The sequence below is a fragment of the Microtus pennsylvanicus genome, chromosome 12, assembly GCF_037038515.1.
Source record: "Microtus pennsylvanicus isolate mMicPen1 chromosome 12, mMicPen1.hap1, whole genome shotgun sequence".
NCBI classification, from domain to species: Eukaryota; Metazoa; Chordata; class Mammalia; order Rodentia; family Cricetidae; genus Microtus; species Microtus pennsylvanicus.
The window spans coordinates 25,868,935-25,890,186 of NC_134590.1; the positions used below are offsets into that span (position 1 = coordinate 25,868,935).

Consider the following 21,252-nt stretch of genomic DNA (forward strand, 5'->3'; position numbering starts at 1 on the left):
ATTCTCTTTGTGTACCTTAAGGAAATCACGATTGACTCCTAAACCTCTGGCTCTCAATTTCCCTATCTGTAGAAAAAAAGCTATTACTGATCATCATATAATTTACTAACCTACAGTGCAGTAGCCTAAGCCAGGATGCGCATTTACGTTATCTTACTAATTAACCCTCTCTAGTTCCAACCTGCTGGGACAAGAGTCAGCTTCTCCTCGCCCACCCCCCTTCTCCACTCCCATTCCTTTCCCATTCCTAATTATAATTCCTACTTTGATCTGATGTGATTTCTCTTTGGAGACAGGGGGAGGAAGCTAGAGACATCTTCATCATTCCCCCACAGTATTCTGGCCCCTTTCTGCTGCCGTACTCAACCAGATGAAGCCCCCCCCCCTTGTCCTTTCCTCCCCTAATATGAAATGATCCCTGGGTGAAGTCATCTGAGGTTAGCACTGAGAAGTCTGGCCTAGATCTATTTTGTACCTTAATGGTAACGTTTGATCCAAGGCAGTCTCCATACATAAAAACTGTATTCACGTGTATGTGTGTGTATATATCTTCACATGCATAAAATTTATAACCTAAAATAAGACTATATCCTTGTAACCAAGCAACTGACACTTACCCAATCATTGCAATGGAACCTCCAGCCAATAAGAGGCTAACAGTTGCCAAATTATGACCAAATAAGGCAAATGCCCACTGCAGCCAATGAGGTTGCTTTTGTGTGCATCGCTTCATTTGCTCTGGCTATCAATACAAGCTGCTCCTGAGCCGCAGAGGGGCATTCAGAACAAGCTCCAGTTTGAGACGCTGCCCAGTTCTAGAATCTTCGTTCTTCAAGTAAGTTTTGTTAAAATTAACCTCAGAAGATTTTCAACAGGAAGGATTAAACATGGCGCATCTTAAAAGAAAGCTCTTAACTCAGCACACACACCCTTAGATACTCTGAGAACAGCTCTGCTTCCTCCCAGACTCCCGTCAGAATAAGCTCACAGGCTGGTCTTCCTAAGAACCCCCCCCGCCACACACACACACACACACACACACACACACACACACACACACACACTCGCTCAGCGTCAGCACTCAGGAGAGCCCAGGATTCGCTCCATGGGAGTTTTGTCTCTAGACATTCTCTCTGTGACTGTACCCACTCTTCCTTATTGCAAACACTACCTCTGCGCCAATGACTTCAAGTCTCTCTCTAGCCCTGATCATTTCACCCAAAATCCAAACTCACTCAGGATTTTACCACCTCCATATCAGCGTCTGCTAGGTTCCCGCTCAGTCTCCTGTGCGCCACAACAAAGGACCACACAGCCACGTGGATGGAAAGAATAGAAGGGTAGTCGTCACACTTGAGAGGTGCAACGGCATCCATCTCCTCCAAAGCTCCGAGGAAAGCCCTTCCTCACCTCCTTCAGTTCCTCCCGCTCCTGGATGCACAACAAATCCTGTGTATCTGCACACAGGCCTCTGTGCCTTTCTGGGTCCTTTTCTTGTATGACGACACTCACCTTTGGATTTAAGGCTCAACCGAAGTCCAAGATAATCTCCACGATTTTTAACTAAGTACTGACCTTAGCATCTTGACCTGTTGCTAGGTAACAACAAAATACACTGGCAACTAGCAACCAAATGAAAGGGTTCATTTTAGCTCGAAAATAGAAGCGTAGTCCATCATGGCAGGAAAGTCACGGCGTGAGGAGCTTGATGCAGCCGGTCACATCACAGTCACAATCAGGAAAGAGGGGTGGAGGCCGCTCCAGCTCCCTTCCTAGATTTTATAGAGTCCATCACCCCCACTATGACAGGAATGGTGCCATTCACAGAGGGTAGCCCAACTGAAGCGACCAAGGCAATTCCCCAAAGACATGCCCCAAAGCTCTTCTTCCAGGTGGTTCTAGGTTCTTCTGTCAAGTTGACAACTAACACCAACCATGGCAACTCCACCCCTTATCGCTTCACACCCAAACACGTCACTTTTAAGCCACGCTATTGCACCTTTGGTCCCCCCATCCTTAACAACACACCACTTTAAAAGTTCCAAGTCAATTGTGAGCGCCTATAAAGTAGAAAACACGTTACGTATTTCTGCCATACCACGGCACAACATAAACTATTCCATTCCATAAGAGAAAAGTGGAGGCATAGCAAAGAAAGACGAAAACCAGACCAACACTAGACAGGGAAAACAAAACCCTGCTACTCCATGTCCAGCATCCAGAGCTTGCAATGTAATTAACCGAGCTCCAAAGGGCTTGAGCAGCCCCACACCTCCAGGAAAAATTAAATAGTGTGTCATGCATAGTTTGTAACAACAACAATAACTATTCCTACCTGACCATGAGTCCAGCAGCAATCAAGTCAGGACAGCATCCAATCAGTCTGACAATACAATGGCCTAAGCCATATCTCACTGAGGTTGTAAGATGAACTGAGGAGTCAGGACTCACTCTCTTGTATAAGCATGAGGAAAAGACCAAGGCACCCTCAACCCACTAGCAAGCAATTACAGAAGGGAGGAGACGGGAGCATGGAAAGCAACGGTCCTCTGTGTGATCACAAAGGGCCATGTCAGCAGGCTCCAGAAGCCTGTGTCTTTCCCAAGGACTCAGAGCTCTCATCCTCCTGCACACGGATTGTCTCCCGCATCTGTTGCCCAGCAACCACCTGGTCATCCTGAATCTGGGTACCAACCTTGGATAACTCCAGTCATCCTATGCAACTGTGGCCAGATCGTGTCCAGACAAGAGACTGCCAAAGAGTACTGTGTTCTGGGGGTGGGCGTCGCTGTCATTTTCGGTGAATCTGGGCGAGGTAGCGTCAGTTCAAGATGAGAACAGAAAGCTGGATGGGGAACCACGGAAAATGTAAAGGACGAATCTTGGGCCACACTTAAAATGTGTGAGTGAATGAGGGGAAGAAAAATAGAATGGTATCTCACAGAGAAAGTAAGTGCCCCCGTGTGTGTGTCTCTCTATGTGTAGTATGGGTGTGTGTGTGTGTGTGTGTGTTGACACAGGAAAACTAAAGGTATTTGTATTAAGAAAGAAAAGAACTGGAAAGAAGTGAGTAGAGTCTAAGAACATGTGCCAAAGAAGTTTTGCAATGCTCTATAACCTCTTAAGACTAGAGTCTCCCATCTGCCACCACCATGTCTCTGCAAGGACATGTCAGCAAGCAGTGCCATCCCTGAAATTGTCAATGACCCTCACTCACTTAAAACATTAGAATTAAATCCAAAGGACTGCTTACTAAAACCACACACCACACCACCCCCGTGCAAATTTCTCCTGCTGTCACCCTTGAAAACAAGTTCCTGCGGATCCATACGGAGAGTTCGGCTTAACTCGAAGTTTCACAGATTACAGGAAAATATCCTTTGCCAGATGGAGAGAGTTAGCAAAACACACACGGGTGCTTTCTCCTGTGGTCCTAAGTGCAAGCTTTCGCATGTAGTATGGACATTTTCCCCATTTAGACGGAGAAAATGCAGTAAATCAGCTTCAAGTGAGAATCAGTGATTCGAGTCAACATGGCATCATCTAGGGGATGACTGAAACCCGCTGGGAAGATGGGAACAGTGACACTTCATCCTGACGCCAGAAAGCGAACCAGCGCTGGCTGCCCACGGTGCTGCTGGACAGCTTTTCTCTTGCCAGCATGTATTAAGGGAACAGTAGAACTTGATCCAGGGCAAACAGACATTAAAGCTGGGGCGGGGTGGCCAGGGGCAGCGGAGGGTCTGTGCATGATAAGGAAGGTCAGCAGACTAAAAACAGCAAGAAGGAAGTCATGGAAGTTCTGGAAAGCAACAGAGAGGAAAACACATCCCATGTCACTCAGTGTCGGAAGTCATGAATGCAGGAAGCACCACATCTCAAAGGACTCACCCATGGCTTTGCCCCACCAACTTCCCGGGAGGAACAGCCGTACACTCACAGGTAGCCTAAATTCAGGAGGGGACTCGGACATTCGGTTCATCTCAGCACCTGCATCAAACACCGCAATATTCCTGTCTCTCGGAAAAGGTCAGTGCACGTTTGCTAATTTTTTTTTCAGAAATCTCCTTTCAAATTCATAAAGATTCTTGTAAAGAAAACAGAATGAAGAGAAAGCCAGGATGGGACATCTACCCCTTGATTGGCATCTAGATACATAAACAAGTTTTATAACTCACCAGCAAAGAAAAACAGAAGAAACAGAGGCAGCAGAAGCAGAAAGGAGAAGAAACAAGGATGAAAAAAGAGGAAGGGAAGGAGAGAGGGAAGGAGGGAAGAAAGGAGGGAGGGAGGGAGGAAGGAAAATCTAATTCAAAAAAATAGGATTTAACAGACATTTCTCCAAACAGGATACACTGATGGCAAATAATCACATAAAAGGGAGATTCAAAGGCATTAGATTTGTGGATGTACAAATCCAAAGCAAAATGAGATTTCAGTTCACATTCATCAGGATGGCAAAAGGCGTCAAAAGGCAGAAAATAGCAAGTACTGGTGAAGAAAGGGAGAAGCTAGAATCCTCATCCATTGCTAGTAGGAACTTAAAACAATGCAGTTACCTTGAGAATTAGTTTGGAAAGCTCTCAAAAAGTCAAATGGAATTGGCATATGGTCCAGCATTGCACTCTTGGGTATATCCAAAGAGTAGCAAGTAGGATGCAGCCACTGCACACTGTCTCCGCAGCACCATTGTCACGGTGGCCAAACACTCACCATCAGATAGATGCATAGTTCTGAAGAGATAAATGGATTTTCATCTGTTATATACATTCAGTAGTATCATATGTACTGACAAGAAGGAAAGCCTGGTACTACTACAACATGAATGAACCCTGAAAAGACGTGAAATTAATAAACAAAACCCCAAATGCAAATATTGTACAATCCCACTAATATGAAATATCCAAAATAGCTGGGCAATGATAGTGGTGGTAGTGACACACACTTTTAATCCCAACACTTGGGAGGCAGAGGTAGGTGGATCTCTGAGTTCAAGATCAGCTTGGTCTACAGAGTGACAGATAGTGTCTGCCTAGGACAGCCAGAGATACACAGATAGATCGTGTCAAAAGAAAAAAAAAAGAGAGGGGAAGGGAAGGAGAGAAAAAAAAGAGAGAGAGAAAGAGAAAAAAAGAAGGGGAAGGGAGGGAGGGAGGGAGGGAGGGAGGGAGGGAGGGAGGGAGGGAGGGAGGGAGGAACAAGAGTGAGCCGGAATAGGCCAAGTCTTAGGGATGGGCCAGCGAGCCTAAGGGATATCACACAATTGCAGTAAAAACACGAGAGACCTGGCCTCCAACAAAGTGGAAGAAGAAGAATAATGCTGACTCTAGAAAGTAGTCCTCCGACCTCCACAAATGAGCCACCCGCTCCCACAGTATCTACACACAACTGGGGCTAGGCGTTTCCGATCTTTAATTCTGAATGGACAAAATGCCAATGAGCCACACATTTAAAGTAGCTCGAATGGTGTTCTGTTAAAACAGCTCACCGCAATGTGGAATTTTTTTGAACATTTGAAGAAAAGAAACCAGAATACTGGACCACAAATGTGATAAGCAAACCAGCTCCCGACATAATGTGTGAGTGAGGTGTCCATGCAGAACGGCCTTCCTTATGTCCCTCCCTCTTCCTTACTTGTCCTTGGTATTTTCTAGTACTACACAAGATAACTAAACATTCCAAGGAAGACAGATGCATGCAAAAATCAGATGAGAATTTGACTTTAAAAATATAAAACATGGTCTGACAAGGCTCGGCAGAATGAGGTAATGTGGAGTGGGGGCTAGAATCAACAGCAGGCTGAGCCAAAGGCCCAGAAGGTTCCTATCTTCAGCAGAAGCACCAGAAGTACATTTGCAAGCCCTGTGTGTGTAAGCCACTCAGCTGCCTTGTGGCTATCTAAGGGATGAGGGGAGTTAAATAATTCACACGGGCTGCTTTCACTGGCTGTGAAGTTCTATCCAAGGAAAGAAAGCATCAGGGCCCAGCTTCCATGCCAGCCAAGGTCGGGGTGGACTACTTCTGCACACACGCTACCAAGCTAGCTTCCCAATACTGCAAGGGGACACATGAGAAATCAACTTAAAATGTAGTTCAGCGAACCAAATATCTCCCATCAAAAACTAGTCTTTGTGCCCAGTGGTGGGTGGTGGTGCACGCCTTCAATCCCGGCACTCGGGAGGCAGAGACCGGCAGATGGATCTCTGAGTTCAAAGCCAGCCTGGTCTACAGAGTGAGTTCCAGGATATCTAGGGGTACACAAAGAACACCAAAATCAAACAAGAAAACAACCAACAACAAAAGACCTAACCATTGCTGTTGTTCTGTTCTGTTTGGAGATTTGGGCACTGAGGATTGAACCCAGGACCTCATCCATGCTAAGCGGTCATCCTACCACTGCGCTACGATCCCAGCACCAGAACGAGCCACGTATAAGCACACCCTTCCGCTTCTGCTCAACGCTTTCACATCACCGATGACAACGGCGCTGAAGACAAAGGCTTGTACTCTTCAGCCTTTTCACTTGATTTGAGAAGAATCATCTCTAGACTAAATTAAGACCTCAGGCTAGACCCTGCTTATTAATGATTCTTTAAAAAAAAACAAACCCATAATGACAGTGTAATGATTATAACCATTAGAGCAGTCTCCAAAGATGTATTCCAGTTGTAATTAAAATGGGATTGTCCCAAGGCTCCCACTTCATTTTAATTTATATTAAAATATCTTAGGCAGGCTCTGCGATACATGGAACAACCACCTAAAATCCTAAGTAAGTAAAAACCACTTAGCATCTTCCCCTTTTGCAAGGCTTGGGGTGAACAACATCCCAGGGATCACAATGCGCAACTCAAACGTGTTTTCTTTCCACAGCACTAACGACGGCAATCTGTATGTAGTGACGCCATTTGCAGCATGGGCTAAGCAATATGCCCACTAGGGGCCATATTGGTGTATCTAAACAAAACCATATGAGCATTTACTTCAGAATGGATCGAATCAGTGTTGAAGAGGCTGGACTCCCGTGGCTTTTCACCTAATTAGACTTAGGCCTTTAAGTTTGAAAGAGATTCCCAATATCCCCATGGCTGCTTCTATGTCATTCAGTCCTTTCGGGGCTATTCTTTCTAGGAAGGGCCGAGCAGTTGAAGGCACTCACCCGGCCTCACCCCCTTGACGACGTTCATGAGGCCGTTCACCACCTGCCAGCATACTACAGATACAGGACAGATGCACCACCGATTCCTGTGTACTGTCCCTCTCTTGCAACAGAGTATTATCTTCACAGTGCAGGTCCCATGCCCAAATGCTCACAACAGTGCTGGGCACAGAGAAAGCTGCAGTTGGGTCAGCCAGCTGGATAACTCTTGCCTCGCCCTTGCCCTCCATGTGAGATATTTGCAGTCCGTGGGCATAAAGTGACATGTCCAAGGTACTGAGGGCAGTGAGAGGCAACGCTGGGCCTCGCACCAGGCCTCTTCCACCCGTTCTTACAAAGTGGGTATGCTCACTTTACTTCGAGCCTTGGCGCCCCCCTCCCCCACGGCAGCTGTTGCTCAGTCCGATCATGTTGCTGTCACAAAAGTTCATAGCCTGAGTAACTTATGATAAATTTATTTGTCATCGCTCTGGAGGCTGGAAGTACAAGATCAGGTGCTTGTAGGGTTGGTGTCCTGTAAGTGATGGCTTCCTGGTTTATAGTGCCTTCTCACCATGTCCCATGTAAGCCGTGTTCCCCGGTTTGGCTAGACCTCTCTTTCCTCTTTCTACTTGTTAGATTTCCACCCGTCCTTCAAGACCCTGCTCAAATGTCTCTTCCTCCGTGAGCTTCCTTCCACTCTTTTCCTCATTCTACCCTCCTTCCCCAGAAACATTACTCCCTTCTCACACCACGGTGACCTTGTAAGCCCCACCCTGTCTGTCTTCAGCGGCCAAGTGTGAGGTCTTTTACATTAGCTATTGACTCCACAGTGTCCAGAACAAACAGAGGGAGCAGCAGGAGAGAAGGGGACTCACGGGGGCAACCCCGCCTTTCCATGTCCAAAATGACTCCCGTTGCCAGATCAGTTCCCACCATCCCGGCTGACCATGGAAATGACCCACAGGGGAAGATTGCTTACTGCTAAGAAGAGCATTATCACAAATAATAGCTGCGCATGTTACAGTTAGCAAACCATTAGACACCTACCAGGATTCACTGTTCAACAACAACACAAAATGGGGGGGTCTCTCTCAAGTTAGAAACTTTGACAAGTGGCTGGAGAAATGGCTTAGTGGTTAAGAGCAGTGACTGCTCTTCCCGAGGACAGGGGTTGAATCCCCAGCACCCACATGGTAGCTCACAACTGTTTGGAACTCAAGTTTCAGGGGACCCGACACCCTCACACAGACATGCATGCATGCAATGTACATAAAATAAAATTATTTTAAAAAAAACCATGACAAATATAGTTGAGGTCTAGCATGTCACAGCCATGAGATCTATCCCCAAACTGGCATTCTAGGCACGCTACGCTAGGGTGCCCAGCACATTCACAGTAGATAGGTTTGGATGGAAATGGCACTTTTCACTAAACTTCCTAACACAGGACACCGACACTCCTTTTTCTTATCCTAGGGTAACTATTTGGAAAGTGCCACTCTGCTTCGTCTCTCTGTGCCTAGAACCAAACAGAGTTATTTGGAATCAACGAAAAGCACAGAAAATAAGTTAGAAATATGCCCACATATCACGTGTGCCGTGGTCATTCATCCTCTTCCCATTGCCCCTTTAAAGGACCGATTTGTGAATATTAGCAATGTCTGGACTGTGAGTTTCAGTGGCGCATCAGAGTTCCCTAACAAAACCGCTCTTCGATAGCTGTCCCTGGGAAGTAGATAATGAACTGACAGTCACTAGGAACTGCGCATGCGCCAGAAAGAAACACTAGACTTGACACCTCCCAGCATAGACATCTTTAAGATATTGATCATTGCCACATTGGAGCTGCCTACGACCCAAAGCACAGCTACTCTGTCCGCAGTTCACCTGTGACTAGCCACAAGAAGTACATGGCAAAGTGTCCACTTGAATGAGCACTCTCTCTTTTATTTTTATTATTGTGTGTATGTGTTCATGTTCATGTGTATGTGTAATACAGAAATCTCTGGACTGTAAGAGGCAGGCAGATTTCTGTGAGTTTGAGGCCAGCCTGGTCTACAAGACAGTTCCAGAGGACAGGCTCCAAAGCTAAAAAAAAAAAAAAAAAAAAAGCCAGAAGCCAACACTGGGTGCCTTCTTTATCGCTTGTCACCTAATTGTCTAAAACATAGTCTCTCACTAAACTTAGAGCTCCTAAATTTGGCTCGATTGGCTGGCCAGTAAGTCCATTGCTCTACCTCCCCAGCCCTAGGATTAAAGGCATATGCCATTCATTATGCCTGGATTTTTTTTACACTATGCACTTTAGCCGTCTCCCCAGACTCTAATTTCTAATATTTTAATACACTTTTCTCAGAACCAAATAAAGCTACGGGACCTCTGACACATTTCAGAAGGTAAAACAGCCTAAATAGCATTCTGAACACAATGAAACCATTCTGTCCTTGGAAGAGCGTGTGTAGAAAAATTAGCATAGTGTAACTAGCATCATATCTAGCGTGCGATGGCCCCAGCACAGAACTTCTGACAGAGGACAACTGTATGCTTTAGACAGTCCACTGCTGGTGCAGAGTTCCTGCTTTCCCGAGTGCCCGTCCTGCTATCAGGAGTGGTCCCGGCAATGCAGAGCTCAGCTCAGTTACTCAGCCTCTAATCAGAGGGGTTGGTCTAGACCAGTGAGACCTAGCTGAACTACAACACAGGCTATGTATACGATTATACATTTTCTAACGGGCACACTAAAAAACAAATCAAGAATAATATTTTATCTAAATGATCATAGCCAAAACGTTACTATTCAATGTGTGATTAACATTCTGAAATTATTAACGACATATTTTTTTACAACCTTTCTCATCCCTACAAACAAGCGCATGTTTTAAACTGTCAGCACGTCTCCTGGGACCCGCGAGGCCATATGCCGCAGCACCAGTCTAATCGGCCTTGGCTGTTTCTCCCAGCACCACAAGATACGCTCACAAGGAAGACAACAGATTTACAGACCAGGGCACACGTAGAAATGCCATAAAGTAGTTCTCCAGACATTAGTAGCAAAAACCAGTGTTTTCTGTTTATTGCAACATTGTTCTTCTCAACTCAGTGGCTGTGTAAACCAGTAAACTGTTTGATATGCTACTTTAACCCCAACCCGACCCCGACCCCCCACTCCTACAAACCTTGAGGTATGTTAAGAACATTGGAAACAAGGTATCAGGGATGGCTGAATCAGTAAGACATCTTTTTAAAAAAATAACAAAAACAAAAACAAAAAACTCACAAATAGTAAAACGAGAGTTCAATAGGAATGCCCAAGGAAAACGTCTGGTGACCATGATATCATCCACACATTAAAATGACGCTGGGAAATAAAAATTCCCACATGATCTACAGTCATTGCTCTAATTACTCAGCATCTACAGAGAGATCCCCGCGCCCTCCTCCCCACACCACACACACACAGTATTGTTTATTAGTCCCTTTGTGAGCAGAGATCTGCCTCCGCCAGATGGCTGGTCTGGGATAAGACTACAATAAGCAATTGCAGAACAAAGCAACGCTAGCTGGCCTTCCCTGGAACTGAACCTATGACCCCGACCTCATTAACTCTAAGAAAGAGTTAACCCATCACAAACACGGAGTGGCAGGTGCATCATAAAGAAAGCCAGGAAACCCACTGTGTCTGTCACTGGGACACCCAAAGAGAGAAAGGTCACTTAAGATGTATTACGTAAGAATTCCCCAGGGCAAAACAGATGCTTCCCTGATTTATATATCATGCGATGTGTATGTATGTGAAAATAGCACGTGGTACTCCTCTATTACATATACTTTGTATGTTTTATGCATCAGTTTAAATTTTAAATAAAATTTTAAGAATTTATTTCTTCAAAAACTTTTCAAAAATGAAGATCCTGAAACAGTGGTTTAGGGAAACCTGGGTCACCCCAGTGTCTAGACAGCCCTGCTGGCCCTGTCACAGCATCCTTAAGGACACCAGCTGTGACCAATCCTCACTGGAGACCGAAAATGGTTAAGGTTTTCTCTTCTCACAGCAATCTCAGGATTGTGGTGGGTTTTTTTTTTCCTTTTATTTTCTCCCGAATGAGGAAAACACAAACAAATTATTACAAGAATAAACTTTCACTGATAATTTACTGACTCCAGCTTTTCCTAGACTTAACTAATTACCAAGTTTCCAAGCAACCCAGCTCTACCGGCTACCTGTCCCTGGAACCCTCACTGATGGAGCTGCTTGTTCCTCCCCGACCCAACCAGTACCCCTTAAACAAGCTGGTCCTCTTTTCTGCTCTCTTGGATTAACCCCCTTCACAGCTGCTACCTGCTTCTCGCGCCTACGCTAACCCCCTCTCTTTGGAGCCACTGACTTCTAACTTCCTCAAGTGTCTGGGAGATGCAATCCCTATGTCCTTTCCTCAGCCCGCGTACTGAAACTTCTCCTCACTGGCATAGCGCATGTCCAACCTGTCCTTTGGATCCGATCGGTCTTATGGATGTATGGAAAGGCTGGGTACTGAAACTTCCCCTCACTGGCACAGCACACGTCCGACCCGTCCTATGGATCCGACCCGTCCTATGGATACACGGAAGGGCTGCCGAGGAGTGAGGCGCTTTTGGAAATACTCTGTCTTGTCGGTGTGCTAACGAACATGCATTGAAGAATTTCCAAGGTATAAAAGCTTTTACATATGGTATTGTCCTATTTGGCTTCTTAAATATTTGCAGTAATGTCACTTTATCACTGGCTAGCTATGAAATATCTCTCTGACGCATCTTCTAATTTTATGCTTACATTCTTTAACATTGAGTTCCCCTTATGGATTAGGCAGTCTGCAACCTTGTACTTCTCATGTGTGAGAAAATCATACATCTAAACTTCAAATACACTGGGTGGTGGTGACGCACGCCTTTCATCCCACCACTCGGGAGGCAGAGGCAGGCGGATCTCTGTGAGTTCGAGGCCAGCCTGGTCTACAAGAACTAGTTCCGGCCCGGGGGATGGTGGCGCACGCCTTTAATCCCAGCACTCGGGAGGCAGAGGCAGGTGGATCTCTGTGAGTTCGAGACCAGCCTGGTCTACAGAGCTAGTTCCAGGATAGGCTCCAAAGCCACAGAGAAACCCTGTCTCGAAAAACCAAAAAAAAAAAAAAAAAAAAAAAAAAAGAACTAGTTCCAGAACAGGCCCCAAAGCTACAGAGAAACTCTATCTTGAAAAACCAAAAACAAATAAACAAACAAACTGCAAATACCCTCACTCTTATGCTTCTAAGTCATCCATACAAAAAAAATACCCCAAATGATTCAGGGTCTAAGAATCCTCGCATCCAGAATGAAAGGGGTGAAACGCAATGAGAGCCAAATGTATATGTCCCTAAACGTGCAAATCACAGCAACTGGGACCACCCCACAGCTAAATTTATGTTTTGTTGTTGTTGTTGTTGTTGAGACAGGATTTCTCTGTGTAGTCCTGGCTGCCCATGAATTTGCTTTGTAGACCAGGCCAGCTTCCAACTCAGACATCTGGCTGCCTCTGCCTCTCAATTGCTGGGGCCAACCGTGTACACCACCATGTCCGACAGCTAAGAGTCTTAGTTCTCATAAAAATTATAACAGTTCATTAGGAGTCAGCATTAGAAAATGAAAGGAATAAATTAATAAAATAAGTAAAAAACCTTCATTGGTGAATGGGCCATGCCAGTTTGCCTGGACCACTACAATAATACACAGTTTCATTAGGTACAAAATAATTTTTATATAACTTGTGAGCATTTGCTTTTGTTTTGTTTTGTTTTGTTTGAGACAGGCCTTCCTATGTAGCGCAGGCTGCCCTTGAACTCCTGATCCCCCTGTCTTGGTCTCCTAAACACTGGGGTTACAGGCATGTCCAGCTTGCAAAGTGATTTTTCTCATAGTCAACCTAAGGACAAAATTGAAGGTTTAACAATAAATACAAGTGTTACATTCAGTTATACTAATCTCAGAAGAAAATGATGATTGACAAGCAGAAACACACACATTTCCCAAACGCATGTCATTAGGCTGCTTCTTCGAAGTACAACTATCTATACTAATTTTGATTTTAAAATTGTCAGCTTTGGGACCAGAGAGATGGCTCCACAGTTAGCATCCTGTGCTATTCCTGCAGGGGACCCAGCACCCAGGCCGGATGGCTCACACCCACCTGTAACCCCAGTTCCAGAGCAACCAGGGCCTTTAGCCTCTGCAGGCACCTACACTCATATGCATATACCCTCAAGGACACACATAAACATATATGTAATTTAAAAATTAAATCAGGGTGCTGGAGAGATAACTCAGTGATTAAGAATGCTTGCTGCTCTTCAGAGGATCTGAGTTCAGTTCCCAACATCCATGTGGGGTGGCTCACAACCATCTGTAATTCCAACCCCTGAGAATACAACCCTTCTTCTGGCCTCTTGGGCATCTGCACACGCATGCATGTGTGCGCACACACACTTAAGCATGCTAGCACATGGCACGTAAGCCTTTAAAATTATAAGTTTTGATCAATTTAATTAAACAAACTGGCTAAGAGAAGGGTGGAGCGGCACATGCTTGCAATGCCAGCATCTGAGAGGCAGAAGCAGGATGTTCAGTGTTTCAAGTCCAGCCTCAGTTACATAAAGATTCTAACCTGTGCTAAAGAGAATTTATCTCAAAAAAGGCAGCATTTTAATCAAGTTGCCCCCCCCCTTTTGAGATAGCATCCCTCACGGGATCTGGAGTGCACCATCTGGGCTAGAGTGGCTGACCAACAAGCCCTTGGGATTACCCCACTTCCACCCCTAGAGCTGGGGTGGAATCCATGCCACAATGCCCCGGCCTTTTATGTGAGTGATGGGGCATCACTCAGATCCCCAGGTCCACATAGCAAACACTTTACCCCTGAACTACCTTCCCAGCCCCTTAACAGTATTCTGTTTAGAGCAGGAGAGTCCCAGAAACAGAATATATTAAAATTAAGTAATTACTAAAACATGAGAAATGTTGGTTTAAAACTGAAGTGTATATATATATGCTCAATATACTATATATGTATAATAGTTGATGGTGATTTCTTCATGTACTGCCTAAAATTAATTCCTTTTACTGCCTTGTGATTTTGAGAGCAATCAATACACTATAAAGTACCCTCTGTGGCTCTTCAGTCTTCATTTGTGCCTTAACAACGGCCGACATTCATTTGTGATGAAGCCTTTTATAGCTACACAGCTATTTTGTGTCTCTTCTGAAGATATATTAAACCTTTGAGCACTCAATAAAAATGACCAATTAATTGACTCTATCACAAAAACCTGAGAAGCTCCTCCAAACTGTTTACATTAAAGACTAGCCAACGCGAAGAGAACTCCAGGTCTCCTGGGCAAGCTTTCGTCCCTATAACTAAGCTAAGAACAGACACTGAACGAATCCCTCAAAGGAAGCTATACAACAAGCGCTGTGTTAGTCTAAATGTTGCCACCCAAATTTATGGCTTTATTTATGGAATAAAATGTCTGCAGCAGTTACTGGGAAGGGACCCCAGGAGAGTAGGGGAGGTCAAGTGTAGGGGCAGGCTTCAGGGTCCAGCAGGTCTTAGTTTGAACCCCCACATCATTCCTCACTAACTTTGGGACCTTAGACAAGTTCATATAAAGCTCATCGAGTCTTAATTCAGTTATCAAAGGGAAACACAAGGCCTCCTGCTGGGAGGACTAAATTAGATAACACAAAAACTGCTTAGCATGGGCCCTTGACCATGAGAAATACTCAAAAATGTCAATTACAATAAAAAAAAAGGTGTAAGAAACATGTATGTGTGGGAATGGGGGAAGACTGAGCTCCTGGAGACGAACTGGACAAGCACTTTACCTTGGGACCCTCTAACCCTGGGTTTTTAATTGCAATTTAATATTCAAATTTCAACTGGGGTAAAGATTTGAAGGAAGAGTGTAGAGGCAGCAGCAGATTCTTTCCGCATGCACTTAGCCCGATTATCCTTTCCATTGGTGCTTTTGAAAGAACCAGAATCATTTACTGGATCTCAAGTAGCATCTTAAAACTCATATGGAAAACACATATGGGAAATCTGAACACGACTTCACGAGTTTAGAAATGTTTCATTGGCCCTGGACGTGGTGGTGTGTGCCTGTCATTCCAGCAGGTGAAAGGCTGAGACAGACTCGGCTACAGGAACTCGTCTCCAAAGACCATAGACTGAGGGCATGATTCAGTGACAGGATGCTTGGCTAGCAACTGCAGGGTCCTATGCCCAATCCTCCAAAACTAAAAAAAACAGGCAAGAAATATATAAGTATATATCATATACATACCTCACGTATGTGCACGCACACACACATACATTCAGTGTTTGTATAACAGGGAACAACAGACAATGCACCTCTCCATTCAAAGCCACCCTTTTACCGACTAATAATGCGAATAGAAATAAGCTCTCCTTGAGTGTTTAGCTTGTGTTTGGTATTGTGCAAAGGGTGTGTGCATAGCAATCATTTCATTTGACCCTCACGAATGAAATGGACCTTCCCTCCAGGAAGAAGGATTCTTACAGAAGAGGAAACCGAGATTTTAAATTACTTGCCGCAACAAAGGGCTTGTTACCAGGAACAGCCAGTTTCAAATTCAGTCCCCCAATTCAAAACCCTTGTCTAACATTTATCCAGGATGTAGACGTCTCACAAAGCTTAAACTAGAGTGTCACGTTCTGGGGGTGCTGCATATCTCAGAGGAGATCGTGATTCGGGGGCCAAAGCAGCAGGGCATGCGACCCAGCTTCTGCCCCTGGAAGGGCTGTGTTAGTGGCAAGAGTTGGCAAGTCATTTAATCCCACTGTGTCTGGATTTCCTTACCTACAAATTGGAATGATAATATCTGCCCTGCCTTTGCCCAAGAAGACTGTGAAATAAACACATTTAACAAGTGAAATGCCCTACTGTCCTCCTCAGCTATAGGAAAGCCTACCGAGTCAGCCTGGAAGGCCCCATTCTTCAAGAATATACATATCAGCTATGAGTGTAGAAGTAGGTGCCGGGCCTTTATAAGCTATGCGTGGAAATACTTTTCAGTTCTTTGTACATAGTAGGTCCCCAGGAAATGCTCAGGTAAGCCAGCTGCACCTGCATGCATACTATTTCATTCGCATTTTATTTATCACTAGCTTATTCTTTCCACCGCTAACTTGAATATGACTCGGTGCCCTACATGGACTGCCCCTCAGCATACGCCCTCAATCCCGGCATTCCAGAGGTGGAAGCAGAAGGCTCAGGAGTTCAAAGCCATTCTTGGCTACCACGAGTTCAAAGCCAGCCAGGGCTAAATGAGACTCTGCAAGCGTGAGGCCCTGAATTTGGACCCTTAGTTCACATGTAAAAGCCATACATGTTGAGATGATGCTGGGGGGCAGGGCATTGGCCTGCCAGTCCAGCCAAACTGATGAGCATCAGGTTCAGTTCAGTGAGAGACCCTGTCTCAAATTACAAAGTGGAGAATAATGGAGAAAATCAAACTACTAGCCTCTACAGGCTGCACACATGTGAGTGAGCACACGTGCATGAATGCGCACACACACATGAGTACATACATGCACAAGCATACATAACAATGGACAAGAATTGTTACAAAATTGCATAAGAAAAAAAACATAAAAATGCAGCCTTTTTTTCACCTAGCAGTAATAACGTACACTATTACGATGCTTTGTAGTTTATGAAAAACTATATAATTTCATTTTTCATACCAATTACCTAAGTCTATCATGTCAGCATCATTATCTTTCTGGCTCCAAATTCAGTGTTCTGTTTACACTGTAAAGTCTTTAAAGTTTCTCAGTTGTTACAGGTGACTCTAAACAAAAACTTTGGAGTGAAATTCAACTAATCAATAGGCAATACATAGATGGTTTAATTGCAGGGTTCTCCTTCCGCCCCACACTTTCGTGAGCTAACATAATCCATAATGCAACCACATAACTTATCCAAGATACATTTTCAAATGTTTCTTTTTAAAACTGCCCTGGAATTTCCTTCTTCTTGCAGGCAATTTTCTCTTGGAAAATAGGAAGAAAAGAAAGAAGAAAAGAAAACCGAGCCAGGCTTCTCTCAAGTCGTTAAAGGCGGTGGCCGTGAAGGTGCCCTCTCTTTGTTGACTCTTTGAAAATTACTCAAAATTGATCACTGTATACAGATGCCCGAGCCGCAAACAATGCCAAATGACCGTTAGACATTTTATTATATAATAAAACAACTACTGCTGGTAATTTTTACGGGGCAACATTGATTTAACGGACAACTTAATGAATTGCTCATCTGCCACAGGGTATCTACTAAAACCTTTCACTAAAATTGTCTTATCCTTTGTAGTCCAACCACTCCCCTTCCAGCACTGCCAACTCCACACACACACACACACACACACACACACACACACACACACACACCCCTACACCCAATGCCAGATCAGCTTCCCAGCCATTATTCGTAAAACCATATTAAAATTTCACAACACATGGTCACTGTTACTAGGTTTTCTCCCCCTCCCCCTACGCTGAATCAATGCCTTAAAATATACATTCTCCCTTGAAATCCACAATTCAGAAAAGCATTGCGATGTCTAGCGTGTGAAAACATTTAACATAAAATTCAAATGTCTGCTCTTGGCTGACACTCTGGTTCTTTTAAAGAGCCATACCCCACCCACCGCATTCACGGGATTAGAGGTCCAATCTTGCCACCACAGAGCTCTGCAAGAAAGGGCTGTTATAGCAGCGGGGAAAACCATCGCGATGGGAGAAGATAAGGCGAGCCCATTTCACGCCCCGGCGGCGTGCGGTCCCGGACTCCAGCCCTGGGAGGGAAACCTTTGTTCGCCTCTGCCATCAAACTGGTGGCTCATCAGAACTGGGGCAACAAGAGTTTGTGCGCATCGGTTCGGCAGAGGTTAAACAAAGCAATGCAGCCTGGGGACCCGGCTGAGCGGGTCCGCGTCCCTGCTCCTGGCTGCCGAGGTCCGGCTCCGCGCCGGGGACTCGAGAACCGGACAAGGCGCGGGAAGGGGCGCAAGACTCAGTGGGTCCCACGCTCTCGGCAAGTTCCCGGGGTGCAGCCCGTCTGCAGGTTCCTCGTGGGGACCCACGGGCGCGCACGCTCCGCACAGGTCCGGAGGACACGGACCGCGCCGCGAATGGGGTCGCCGCTCCAAGACCTCCGCCAGCTTCCCGAGCCCACGCCCCGGGCAAGGTCGGAGTCTCGCCGGGGCCCGACCTGAGGAAGAAGCCACCAGCTGCCCATTGTCTGTTCCCGCGACCGAGGGCGCTCACCTGCGGTTTCACCGGGCGCCACGGTGCAGGGAGTGAGGACCGACGACGCGCGTCCCGGGAATGTCCCAGCCCGCCGAGCCTCCGCAGCAGCAGCAGCAGCCCCAGCAGCGCGGCCAGCTCTCAGGCGCCCGCGGCCTCCATTGCTCTCCCCGCCGCTGCCACCGCGCGGCACTGCGCGCCCAGCCCCGCGCGCCGTGGTCACATGCTCCGCCCGCGCCTCGCCTCGGCCGCTCGGACCCGCGCCCGCCCCGCCCGGGGACCGCCGTGCCGCCCGCCGAGCAGCCCGCCGAGCTCGAACGGCGCGCTGCGGAAGGTTCCGCACCGACCCGAAACCAGGAGTTAGTCCAGGGCACCGTGCGGGAAGTACCATTACCCTCTCCGCTGCGGGAACGGTTAGACTGGGGACTAAGGGCAAGGGTCGAGGTGCACCTTGCAAGGGGCAAGACGCCAAGACCATCAGTGACCACCCCATCGGGACGCCAAGTCAGGGCCAGGATACTTGTATGAACTAGTCACTAACTCGTGACCTAGACCTTTGAGGGGTTTCGCCCCTCACGGTGCTAATGGATCTGGGACTCCCGAGTCGTACAAGTGGAAAGATGTCCCTCCAGAGATAGAAAAGCTAAATTGCATTGTTGAATTTCGGAGCATCTGAACACAGAGACATTGGTCATCATTGTCCCTACTCATAATAAAATTAAATATTGACTTTGATACCTTAAGGAGAATCATCTTTTCCTGATGTGAGTTAATAGGAAACAGTAAGACTTAACTTCATACTGTTTGGCTATTTCAACGGAAGCCTTGGAAATCAGTTCCACCGTCCTTTTGTTGCTACGAATATAAAGACACCAAAATTAAGTTAGTCTTCTTATTAAATACCAAACAAAGTAAAATTCTTCTGTGACAAAAGATGCAGAGAGCCAACCTAACATGTGCTCCATAATGAATCAAAGGCCCCAGTGCCCAAAACAGGACCAATAATTTCCATGCTGGCAGCGAGCATGACTTAGAAGAAACTGATATTGGAGGTCCGAGTTTGTGGCGACTTACTAAACTGGGTTTTTTTGGATAATTTTTGTTGTTTTGGTTTTGGTGTTTTGAGACGGGGTTTCTTTCTCTGTCAAGCCCTGGGTGTCCTGGAACTCCCTCTAGAGACCAGACTGACCTCATACTCAGAAATCTGCCTGTCTCTACCTCCAGAATTCCAGAAATAAAGGCATGTGTTAGCACCACCCCTCTTTTCTTAAAACCCCGATAATTTCTCTTTCTGCTTTTGTGTCACATGCATTCTATTCCTTCTTCTTTTCCCAACTCTGAGTCCCACCGTAGCTCAGTCACACACACACACACACACACACACACACACACACACACACACACACACACACTTATATAGAAATATCGTTTTAAATGTAGATATAAAGAAAACATGTAATTCTTTGAGTCTCACTCTGTTTAATATGCTTTTTAAAAAAGATTGACCCAATCTTTTCACATATATGTCATCTTTGTTTATGGCCATTGTATATACGCACCACACTTTCATTATTGACTAATCTGCTGGTGGGCATCTAGGTTAGTTCCACATCCTGCCTATTGCCAGTCATGCAGCCATAAGCGTGGATGTACATTCTGTGGTGAACTGACAAGGAGTCCTTCAAGTATATATGCCCAGGAGCACAGCTGGACCACATGTTCTTATTTTAGTTTTTGAGAAGCTCCGCACTGATGTCCACCGTAGCTGTACAAGCTAACATCCCACCAGCAGTGTGTAAGGAGTTGTCTCTTCCCCTTCTCCCCAGTACTGTCATGTTTTCTTGGCAGTTGTGCTGACTGGGGCAAGCTGGAGTCTCAAGGCAGTGCTAACTTCCTATTTCCTTGATGGCCAAGGATGCTGAGCAGTTTTCAAGTGTGTGTTGCTATTTATACTTCCTCTTTGGCGAACTACCTATTCAATTCCCTAGCCTATTTATTGGTGGTTGGTTTTGGTTTGGGGTGTTGAATATTTGTGATTTGTTTACATATTTTACATAGGTTACCTTTTCAGTTTCCTCTAATCCCTCCAGATACCTTGGCCTGGTTGGCACTCATGGGTCCCACTCACCCATCTCTCTTCAAAGTAGGATAGGAATATCATCAAGTAATAAAAGCAGGACCACAAGCCACTGGCTCTCTATGTTAGTTCTGTGCCCGGCTGCTTTGCTCAAAGTGTTCTCCGAACTAGGTTCTCTAGAGTCTTCAGGGCTTCTAAGGATAGAATTATTTAGTTTGGAAGTAGGGATTTGACTTCACTTCCTATTTGTATCCTGTTTGTCTTGTTGACCTAGCTAAGGCTTCAAGCAGGACACCTTCCTGTTTATTCCCTCTATGTTTTCTTCTATATTTTTACAGACACTAAGAGATTCTCCAAGCCTTTATTGTTTAACTCAGCTCCTTCTTGTAGTCTCACTGATTCCTAGGTTTGGTCTTTTGACTGTATCCCAGAGGTCTAAACATGTACTCATACTTGTATTTTTAATTTGCTACAATTTTCTTTTGTGTTGCTTTTACTTCTTCGTTCGGATTTCTATTGCTGAGAATAACAAGGTGCTGTGAAGAGACACCCTAACCACGGAGACTCTCACAAGGAAAACACTGAATTGGGGTGGCTCACTTAGTTTCAGAGGCTCGGTCTATTATCATCATGGTGGGAAGCATGTGGAATGCGGGCAGACATGGTGCTGGTACATCTTCACCAGAAGGCAACAGGAAGTGG

The 21,252-nt window shown here is 45.6% G+C and overlaps 1 protein-coding gene across 3 annotated transcripts in view; it reads right to left on the reverse strand.

Moving 5' to 3' along the window:
* Positions 1-18,671, reverse strand: part of Cracd (capping protein inhibiting regulator of actin dynamics) — a 213,696-nt gene extending 195,025 nt beyond the window's left edge. For 2 of the 3 annotated variants that reach the window (XM_075942928.1, XM_075942925.1), the window contains exon 1: positions 18,495-18,671. The gene's annotated coding sequence lies outside the window, so the exon portion shown is untranslated. The remainder of the gene's footprint in view (positions 1-18,494) is intronic. The other variant, XM_075942927.1, reaches the window with a different exon arrangement.
* Positions 18,672-21,252: the final 2,581 nt, after the last annotated feature.